The sequence below is a fragment of the Haliotis rufescens genome, unplaced genomic scaffold, assembly GCF_023055435.1.
Source record: "Haliotis rufescens isolate VD_foot unplaced genomic scaffold, xgHalRufe1.0.p SCAF_14, whole genome shotgun sequence".
Taxonomy (NCBI): Eukaryota; Metazoa; Mollusca; class Gastropoda; order Lepetellida; family Haliotidae; genus Haliotis; species Haliotis rufescens.
The window spans coordinates 5,202,115-5,213,706 of NW_025963824.1; positions in this window are offsets into that span (position 1 = coordinate 5,202,115).

The window sequence follows — 11,592 nt, forward strand, 5'->3', positions numbered from 1 at the left end:
TCACAGATTCGTTGAGTGCTGCTTTAGCAGCAGCATCAGCCATTGTGTTACCTGTGATGCCCATATGACTCGGTAACCAACAAAAGACGATGTCGTATTGGCCAGTTGAAAGATCATTGTAAAGTTCTAAAACATCTAAAATCAGTGGATGAGTGGAAGATACATTATGCAGTGCCTGAAGGCAAGAAAGGGGAGCAGAAAAGATGATAAACTGTTTACATGAAGACTGGTGTTTAATATATATCAAAGCTGTAAGGATAGCATTGGCCTCAGCAGTGAAAATAGAGCTATTGTCAGGTATTCTAAATGATATGGTTTGTGATCCAACGACAGTGGCACTTGCTACTTTGCCACCACCCTTGGATCCATCAGTAAAGATTGAACGGTGAGTGTCATATTTGTTTCTTAATTGTAAATATTCCTGATGATAAACCAGTTGATTTGTTTCAGACTTGAGAAAGCGTGTCAGTGAAATGTCTACTTCTGGCCTCACCAACTGCCAGGGAGGAGTAGACAAAAGCCGAGAAGGAGAGATAAGATCCAGATCAAGATTTGCAGCAGTAATATTGGATTTGAGCCGAATCCCAAGTGGAGGAACCAGCTTCGGTTTCTTCAGAAATATATTTTCATATAGGGGGTAGAATACAGAGGCATAAGCAGGATTAGAGGGGTTCGAACGTAATTTAGAAATATATTGAAGAGACAATTTAGTACGGCGTTGTTTTAAAGAAGGTTCATCAGCCTCCACATAGAGGCTGTCAACCGGAGAAGTTCGAAAAGCACCAAGACATAGACGTAGTCCTTGATGGTGAATTGAATCCAGCTTTTTTAAATTGCTCTTGCAAGCTCCAGCATACACAATGGAGCCATAGTCCAATTTAGAACGGATCAATGATCGATATAAGTGAAGGAGGGTTTTCTGATCCCCTCCCCACTTTGAATTTGAAACGACTTTTAACAAATCTAGGGCCTTCAGGCATTTGGTCTTCAGATAAGTAATATGTGGCAAAAAGGTTAAATGATGGTCGAAAATTAATCCTAAAAATTTGGCTTCTTTTACAATCTTGATTGGAGTGCCATCTAAAAAGAGTTCAGGGTCTTTATGGGGTTTATATTTCCGACAGAAATGTATACAATTGGTCTTCCTCTGTGAGAACTTAAAGCCATTCTCAAGACACCATTTATGAATTTTATTAAGACATAATTGTAATTGGCGTTCAATAGTACGCATATTTTTACCACGACATGATATATTGAAATCATCCACAAACAATGACCCATCAATTGAATCATTTAATACTTTTGATAAACTATTTATTTTTATACTGAACAATGTGACAGACAAAATACTGCCCTGTGGAACACCCTGATCCTGATTATAATGATCAGACAGGGTTGATCCAACACGAACTTGAAATTGTCTGTCAGTTAAAAATTGCGATATAAAATGAGGCAAACGGCCTCTTAAACCAAAGTCATGTAAATCTTTTAAAATACCATGTTTCCATGTTGTATCGTAAGCTTTTTCTAAATCGAAAAAGATCGATACAGCATGTTGTCTATTTACAATGGAATTTTTAATGAACGATTCTAAACGCACTAAATGATCGATAGTACTTCTGTTCTTCCGGAAACCACATTGTATATTGGTAAGAAGATTATTTGTTTCCAAGTACCACACTAATCGATTATTTACGATGCGTTCCATCGTTTTACAAACACAGCTAGTTAAAGAGATAGGGCGGTAATTTGATGGATCAGAATGATCCCGCCCAGGTTTGGGTATTGGTATAACAATGGCATTATGCCATGAAGGTGGAAACGTCCCAGATGTCCAAATGTCATCAAATATAGTCAACAAAGTTTCAAGGCATGATTCTGGCAAGTGTTTCAGTAGCTGATAATGAATATTATCAGCGCCTGCTGCTGTATCATGAGCTTGCCCTAAGGCAGTATGTAGCTCATGTAGTGAAAATACCTCATTGTAATCTTCACCATTATCAGATGTAAAATTTACTTTTTTCTTTTCCTGTTGGAGTTGATACTTTTGAAATTCAGGAGCGTAATTAGATGAAGAAGAATGTTGAGATAACGTTTTCCCAAGTCTATTGGCAATATCAGATTTAGTCGTTAGCAAAGTATCGCCATCCTTTAGATGGTTTACTGTAGAATTTGATCCCTTGCCTTTGATCTTTTTGATCATGTTCCATACCTTGGACATGGGGGTACGAGAGTTAATTTTTGAGACATAATTCTGCCAGGATTGACGTTTATTTTGTTTAAAAAGACGTCTCGCCTTAGCATTTGAAATTTTGACGATGTTCAAGTTATGGACAGTGGGATGTTTATGGAAGTATTTCTCCGCCTTCTTACGACATTTCCTAGCGTGTTTGCAAGTGTCATCAAACCACGGTTTACGAACACGTGGGTTGATCGAGGACTTAGGTATTGATTCATCAGCAATTTCATTCAGTTGATCTGAGAACAACTGAATGGGGTCAATAACATTCTGAAAAGACGTAGGTTGTAATTTATCTTTGCATAAAGATTGAAATAAAAGCCAATCAGCCTTCACAAAATTCCATCGAGGTGAAGGTGGATCATCAACGGGATGAATGGGTTTAAGCACGGTGGGGAAATGGTCACTCCCACATAGGTCATCATGGACGGTCCATGAGAATTCATTCAACAACACTGAATCCGTCAAAGACAGATCTAATGATGAATACGTACCAGTTGCAGGGTGTAAGTAGGTGTCCGAGTCATCGTTAAAGATGCAGAGGTCATTATCAGAAACAAAATCCTCGATGACTTTACCCTTTTGATTAATGATAGAACCTCCCCATAAAGGATTATGTCCATTTAGATCACCCATGATGACACAGGGCTTTGGGAGCTGGTCGTACAGTTTTTGTAGATCATTACGCTGAAGATTTGAAGATGGAGGAATGTATAAGGAGCAAAGTGTGAAGGCAATATGCAGTGTAAGTCTAACTGCAACAGCTTGCATATTCGTGTCAAGCGGAACAGGACTGTGAACAACGCCCCGCCGCACCAAAATAGAAGCTCCTCCAGTAGCTTTATCTCCCGGAGGAGAGAAGGAATGATACGAACTATACTGCCTTAAATCAAATGTGTCGGTTGTTTTAAGGTACGTTTCTTGTAAAGAAATTGCTGATGGACAAATATCCGTTGATAATAATTGCAGTTCGTTAAAATTGTGCCTAAGTCCTCGGCAATTCCATTGAATTAGATTCGAATGATTCATGGTGGTTCTACCGGAGATCGTTCACGTAAACGTGAAGAGGAGTCACCACTGCTGTGGTGTGAAGATGGGGTGACATCCATCTCAAGAGGCTCAAAGTAATTGTGAACATCTACAGATGTTTCAGTGAGAGTAGGGATCTTTGTAGAAATTTTCTTGTTTTGTTTCTTCTTTTGTTTTTTTGGCATTTCAGTTGATGGTTTGTTGGTAGCTGGTTTATCAGGAGTGGGTGTAGATGGGGCCACAACCTGAGTCACAATGATAGAATCTGAAGACATTTCACCTGGGCTGACAGAATGAGTTGTTTGACTGTCACATGATGTTGTCAGAGGCAGCGGGTGTTCAGAATGTGTCCACGTCAAGTCCGTCTGACATTCTATAGATCTACTGGTTGAAGGGCGAGAGACAGCAGCAGCAGCAGCATAAGATTGTTTGGATGAAGGTGTCCGGCTATCATAGAGTTTTTTCGCATCAAAGTAACTGACGTTGTTTTGACATCTGATTGTCAAAATGTCTTTTTCACGTGTCCAAAAAGGACAGGATTTTGATGACGCTACATGTTGACCCTTACAATTTGTACATTTCAGGTCTGCTGTACAGCCTGAACCATCATGATTTCCACCACAACGGTGGCAAACAGTCGGACGATCACATGATTTGGAGCCGTGCCCAAACTTCTGACATTTGTAACACCGGAGTGGATTGGGGACATACACCTCCACTCCGATGTTAAAATAGCCTGCCTTAATAGATTGTGGAATTGTTGAAAGAGAAAAGGAGAACAAATAAGTATTTGTTGGAATGAAATTTTCACCATCTTTTCTATTGAAACGTTTCACTGATGTGACATTCTGTGATTTAAGTTCTTCCAAAATGTCATCTTCTGACATTTCAGCCAGGCAACGAGCTCTGTCGCGGATGATCCCTCGACTCGAATTCAACGTTCTGTGTTCAGAAACAACAACTTCTGTGTTAGCAAAGCTAGTACATTTTAAAAGATTAATAGCCTGCTGTCTCCGTGCACACTCCACCAAAAGAGAGCCGCCCCGGAGCCGTGAAACATTCTTCACCTCACCACAGATACCTTCAATGGCTTTAGATATTGCAAAGGGATTGATTTTCAAAGGTAGTTGATTATGTGATTCCACTACGATAAACCGAGCCCAAGAATTTGAAGTTCGTGAAATAGAAGCATCGTCGTCAGATGAGAAAATCTCAGCTTCCAGACGTCTCTTCTTGTCAGTGCGGTTTGAACCAGAATGATTGTGTGCCATAATGATAGTAATTGATTCAGCACCCCTGCTCCCCACCCACCATGGAGTGCTACAAAGAGCGATGTTTTCCTGCACCGGATCTCCAACATGCAAACATCAGGGATACAGAGGTGTTATACTCCAGTAAAAACAACATGAATAGCTGCATTTGTCTAACAAATAAAATGCCAGGCTGGTCCGGCCCATGACAAGAAATTGAAGACATACAGAACTCAGAGGTCGAAAGTACCAGATTGGCCCATGAGCCACCGCCTTCTGGCGTAAGACTCTAGGCAAGGTATTCAATCCAAAAGTTAGAATACACATAAGTTAGGGACGGCCAAGGCCAAAATATACATTAAAATACAACACACGTGTGCATATACAATATTACGCACAGGGCCTGGCATGACCAGCCGATTGATAAGACCGGGCCCATCTTACCACCCGTCTAGGCGAAGTAAGGGTCGAAGTAGTGTGTTGGGCAAAGGAACACAGTTCCAGGAACCAGTGCCCTCAACTACCAGACTCCCGTCCTCCGCCGACACAGGGACGCAACCCACGGCAAACGGGCTGCCCACTTTGGTCGCCTCTTACGACCAGCAATGGGGTGCTGTGGAAATATTCTACCCCGGGTCCACACGGGGGAAGAGCTATTAGCGTAACCCAGCACTCACCACGAGGAGGTTGCTCTTCACGAGTGCCAGACCTGACAGGGAACATTTTCTTCAGATAACATATCCACCGATGCTTGAGAGGAGGGGGGTGTCGCATTCATATTGAGTCGCATCATTTTTGACAACGGGCCGGCGTTCGCATTCTTTTGGAGATGCATTAATTTCACGATTTACAGTATATCACATGCTGTTCTTTTATAATATGAACATTTGTATAAATGTAACACCATCATAATTACTAAAAATGCTTGCTGTGGGTCTGGTTATTACATCAAATCTTAATATACATGCTGCAATAAGATGCATACTTCACACAGGGTGACCCGTGAAGATCCGGGGTAGACTTGTTTCATTTAAGGCTTTTGCATTACAGGGTGGGCAGAGGGGAAAATAATATGGTTCAAGCACACAGTGAGTGAGTGAGTTGGGTTTAACGCCGCTTTTAACAGTATTCCAGTTATATCGCGGCGAGTCAGCTTAATGTGGGAGGAAATCCCGAAGTGATGCAGGCCTCAGACGTTTACCACTTCGGTGAAACCCACGAGCACGGGTATGGTGCTCACAAACCTAGAAACATAATCGGGACGAACCCCTCAAGCACTCAGCAATATTCCAGCTGAATGACTGCAGTCTGTAAATACTTAGGTCTTGACCAGGCAATCCAGTGATTGACATCATGAACATTGATCTACACAGTTGGGATACGATAACATGCATCAACCAAGTCACTGAGTCAGAAAATCAGATCCTGTTAGTGGCCTCTTATGACAAGTATTTGTTGCTGAAGATCAATTCTAATTGGATCTCCATGAGTAGAATCTAGTATGAGTGAGTGAGTGTGTGAGTGAGTGTGGTTTTATGCCTCTTTTAGTAATATTCCAGGAATATCACGGCGGGTGACACCAGAAAGGTAATGTTCATATGTGTAAATATACAAAAATGAAATAAATAAATAAATAAATAAATAAATAAATTATGTCATGAACAGATTATCCCGCGGGATTAACTCATTGTGACCATCCAAATACAACCCAGTGTCATACAATAATATGATATTATATTTATTGTACCATATTTACATTAAATGTGTAAAAGCATTAAACTGACATATCTAAGCTTAATTATTGTGAAATGTTCTAACATGAAGAGCTTATAAATGTCTGCTTCAGTTTAATGTGCTGGATAATTGTGTGTTATTGTCATGGTTAAAAACAAAACGCAGTCACAACGTTGTCGTTTTCATTTTAACAATATCTGCAGTTCTACACTGACCTACTTCTTCACGATGAAATGAGTGAGTTGAGTTTAACGCCGTTTTCAACAATATTCCAGTTATATCACGGCGTGTCAGCTTAATGTGGGAGGAAAGCCCGAAGTGATGTAGGTCTCAGACGTTTGCCACTTGCGTGAAACCCACGAGCACGGGTATGGTGCTGACAAAGCTATAAACATAATCGAGGCGAACCGGGGTTCGAACCTACAATCATAGGTTTCTGGCGTGCCCAAGGGACGCAACTCTGCACAGCGAATTGCGACGCCTTAGACGACTGGGCCACCCGTGCCCCTTCATGATGGAATGATATCACAAGACTGTGGCTATTCCTTAATACCCATTGTTCCTTGAAAACAATAACAAATGTTTCAGAGGGTCAGGCTCGCTGACTTGGTTGATGCATGTCATTGATCCCAATTGCGTGGATCGATGCTCATGATGTCAATTACTGGATTGTCTGGTCCAGACTCGATTATTTACAGACCGCCGTCATAAAGCTGGAATATTGCTGAGTGTGGCATTAAACAAACAAACAAACAAAACTTTGCTATCAAAATATTTTTGTGCCACGTTGATACTCTGGATCAATGTTATCCAGGCCTCGAAGGTGCGACTAAAACTGTCGCTAATGTGACCTAATTTTCAATTTGTCTACTGTCTAAAATTTAGAGGTAGACAAATGACTACCTTGAACAATATCATGTGGCAACTAAATTCTATTGCTACACATAGTTAGACACAAAAATAAACATGTTTGCTACTAATTGTACTCGCAAATAATTCCTCCTAAAGTCAACAATGAACCAAAATACATAAATATTAATGTAATTAGTATTTTATTTTAGTTGATAGTGTATTAGATAAGAAAGGGTATACCTATATAATCTTCTAACATTAAAACTGCATCATTGTTCGAGTCACAAATAACAAAACTGAAGTCAGTTTCCACTGATATACAATAATAGTTATTTGATCAAAGATAATTTCAAATGCTTTGGGCTACCTACACTATTGGCTTGACTTCTTAATTTTACCACTGGCTACCTGAACAAAAATACTTGTAGACATACCCGATCCCGTTAGTTGCCTTTTACAACAAGCATAGTCGCCTTTTACGGCAATGTAGCCATACGGCTAGTTGGTAAAAGATTAAACATTAAGGCCTGTTATCTTGGACAGGAAAGCTGGGTTTGTATTTATACTGAACCAAATTAAAAACGTCACAATTCTAAAATTTTAACATTTTGACCAGTTATCATTGTGGGCCCTTATTGTGTATTTAAACAGTAATGGCCACGTATTGTCTGCGGATAACACCCGTTTTTGTGCAGGGGAATCGATCAAAATCATGTGCACAGCACTATAGTGGCAAAAGTGTTTTTTCACGTGCAACTGGTCACGTGGCCATGATACCGCATGTGTTTTCAACCATACTTGTTAGCAGTCATTAACAAAAAAAGAAAAACACAAGAAAACAAAAGTCTTTACGGCCATTTGTCATGCCACGCCTTTCAAATGTGCAACGTGAACGTGCCATCGGCATGTTGCAGACGGGAACGTCCGTAACTGAAGTCGCAAGGACGATGGGTTGTAGTCGATGGACTGTTTATGATTTACAGACGCGTCTACAGCAAACGGGTACCATCACCGCTGATCGCCCACGGCCAGGTCGACCACGTGTCACGTCACATGCAGAGGATCGTCAGATTGTCTTACGTCACCTCCTAACCGATTTTTGACGGCTACATCAACTAGAAATGAACTGTTTAGGGGTAGACTGAGTGCACAAACTGTTCGAAACCGTCTGAGAACTGCTCACCTTCCAGCACGACGGCCATACGGCAGGCCGATTCTGACTCAATTACACAGACGTCAACGTCAATTGTGGGCACAGCAACACATACGATGGACTCAGAGGAATTGGAATCAAGTCGTCTTCAGTGATGAATCCCGATTCAATCTTCGATTTGCTGATGGTAGGGCGAGGGTGTGGAGGCGCGGTCATGAACATTACGCCCAGTGCTGTGTACAGGAAGTTGACAGATTTCGAGGCGGAAGTGTCATGGTGTGGGGTGCTTTCTGTGGCAATGCACGTTCCAGGCTTCTTGTCATCCTTGGCAACCTCAACGCTGCTGCTTACTGCGACCAGGTACTGGCACCTGAACTTTTGTCTTTTATGGCAGCACATGGACCCGGTTTGATCTTCCAACACGTCAATGCCAGACCCCACACAGCAATTTTGACAAGGAATTTCCTTCAGAATGCGGTAGTCAACGTCATTGACTGGTCGTCAAGGTCTCCCGACCTCAATCCCATCGAACACGTCTGGGATGCTCTTGGCAGAAGTCTGCACACTCTCCAGGACCAACCACAGAATTTGCAAGATCTTGGCACCATTTTGTATCAGCAATGGCGTCGTCTTCCCAATTATGTGTTCACAAGCATAACAAGGTCCATGCGGAGGCGTTGTGTGCCAGTTTTCAACGCACATGGTGGCCATACACGCTACTGAACGTGTGTGCCGTCAGATTCTCGTGCTTGGGACTTATGATTTAACTGTTGATGTTATTACAAATTATGGTTACCACCGTTAATTAAAATCCTTCTTTGGACATTTATGATTAAAAATTACCTTCCCTGATACATTTGTCCGTTGTTTATCATATATGGGATTACTTTTGAAAATGTGAATCAGAGCCTCCTCCTTCAGAATAGAAAATGGTCACTCACTCATATATAATTTGTATTTTAATCGGGCTATTACATTTTTCATTGGATAACCAGTATTTTTTCACTCGTCTATTCATCACTCTATTGGGTTTGACACGGAAAGTAAATTTGCTCATAATCGTGTTTCGCAAATTAGCTCATTTGTACCCATGCTAAAAAGAATTCATTGGGTATTTACACGTGCTTCTTTTATATATTTGAGTTTTTCATTTAAAGCATGTGTCTCTGTACGCATGCTTACTTTCAAAATGTCATATAATGCGATTGTTTCAAAATAGGACACAGAACCCATAATTGAAATACTGTTTGAAGATCAATGTACACAATGTTCAAACCATTAATCGTGTCACCTAGACAGACACACGTACACGATACAGTTAATGTCACAGGGGTACCGAAAATGTCAGTATCGGTTGTGCCCACCAACGTGCATCAATCACCGCTTGACACCGAAGACCCATAGATGCAATCAAGTTGTCAATAACACGCTGTTGGATGTGTTGTCATTTGACAAGCATGCAGAATCAGAAGCTCATAAGATGGCTGCTGAAAAAGCTCTTATTTACACAAGTAAACATCAAGGTACCGAAAAGCGTGATAAGAACAGAGAAAGGAGTTATTCCATTATTGATGTAATCAGTGCTCTGGGTCAACGGGGAATCCCTTTCCGTGGTAATTGGTCAAAATCTGACCAAAAGGAAGATGGCAACTTTTCTTCCTTTGTTGATTCGAAAAGTATATTTGATCCTGACCTAGCTGAACATCTCTAACATGCAAAGGCTAATGCAAAATACACTTCACCATGGATCCTAAATGAGATCATTTCACTTTGTTAGTCAGAAATCCGTCAGAAAATACTCATGAACATTCCCAACTTCTGGAGCATCATGGCAGACGAAACTCAGGATGCGTCTACTACAGAACAAGTGAGCCTCTGTGTCCGTTAAGTCAACAAAGATGTTGAAGTAAGGGAAGAATTTCTTGGTTTTGTGACTGTCAAAAAGATGGATGCAGAATAAATTGCAACTTCAATCCTTACAGCTGTGAGAGGCTGGGGAATGGACATGAACAATCTTGTTGGACAGGGTTATGACGGGACGGCTGTGATGAGTTCTACCAAGAATGGTGTTCAGGCAAAAATAGCAGCAGAATATCCAGATGCTGTGTATGTTCATTGCCGTTCACATGTTCTAAATCTTGCACTGTCTTCTGTATGTAAATCCGCCCCTTCAGTAAGGAACCTCTTTGATCAGGCAACAAAACTTACTTGGTTTCTGTCAGGAAGCGCTAAAAGAAAAGCAGCTTTTGTAAATATTGAAGAAGAAAGTGATGACGACCAAGGGGCCCAAATGATTCAAATATTGACAAACACAGAAGATGATAAATTTGAGATCGATCCATCTGTCTTAGAACTGAAGAAAGGATCGAGAAGAAGGGGTGTTCCTACGTTTTGTGCTACATGTTGGATCGCCAGAGTATCTACACTATCTGCACTAATAGCAAAGTATCAGACTGTTATGGATGCATTGGAGCAGATTCAAGCTTCAAGATCTGGTGATGCCAAATCTGATGCTTATTCATACATTCGCATGATGACAGACCCACAGTTTATTGTTGCTTTGGTTGTGACCCAATTTGTTCTCAGTTTCTGCAGCTCTGTTACTATGTCTTTGCAAGTAGCATCGTGTGACCTTGGTACAGCATATTATGACGTTGCTTTGTCAAGAGATTGCATTTCAAATGCTCGCACAGATGATGCATGGTCTCGGGTTTGGAGGAGGATTGAAAACATTGCTGAGATAGTTGAGGTACCAGTCACCAAACCACGTTCCTGTGGAGTACAAAGACACATGCTGCTGTCCACATGGAAGCTACTCCCTCTGACTATTACAGAGTTAATGTGTTCTTTGCTTTCATCGAACTGAACTTGACACAAGATTCGATGATAGTCACAAGGCAATCATAGATGCTCAAAATCTAATCCCATGTTATCATCATCGCCTGGATGAAAATTGTGTTGACTCTTTGGTGTCATACTATGAGAAGTTTATGACAATTGCAATGTTATCTGGTATAGCTGCTGAGATTGAAAAAAGGAAACGTTTCTTCTCCCTCAGACCTGAAGAAGAGAGACCAACCACTGCTACAGCTTGCTTGTCCAAAAGAGATGTTTCCGGGCATTCAAATCACCTTAACTGTGTTTCTCACTACGCCTGTTGGTAGTGTAGCCTGTGAGAGACGCCTCAAACTGTGGACAAGATGATCCATGACTGATGAACGACTGAGTGGCCTTGCCATGTTGCACACTTAGAGAGGCACAGATTATTTTCCAAGCCCAAAAGCAGTTTATGAAAGAAAAAGGACTGGCGCAAACTGAAACAGTGTGCGATTGTA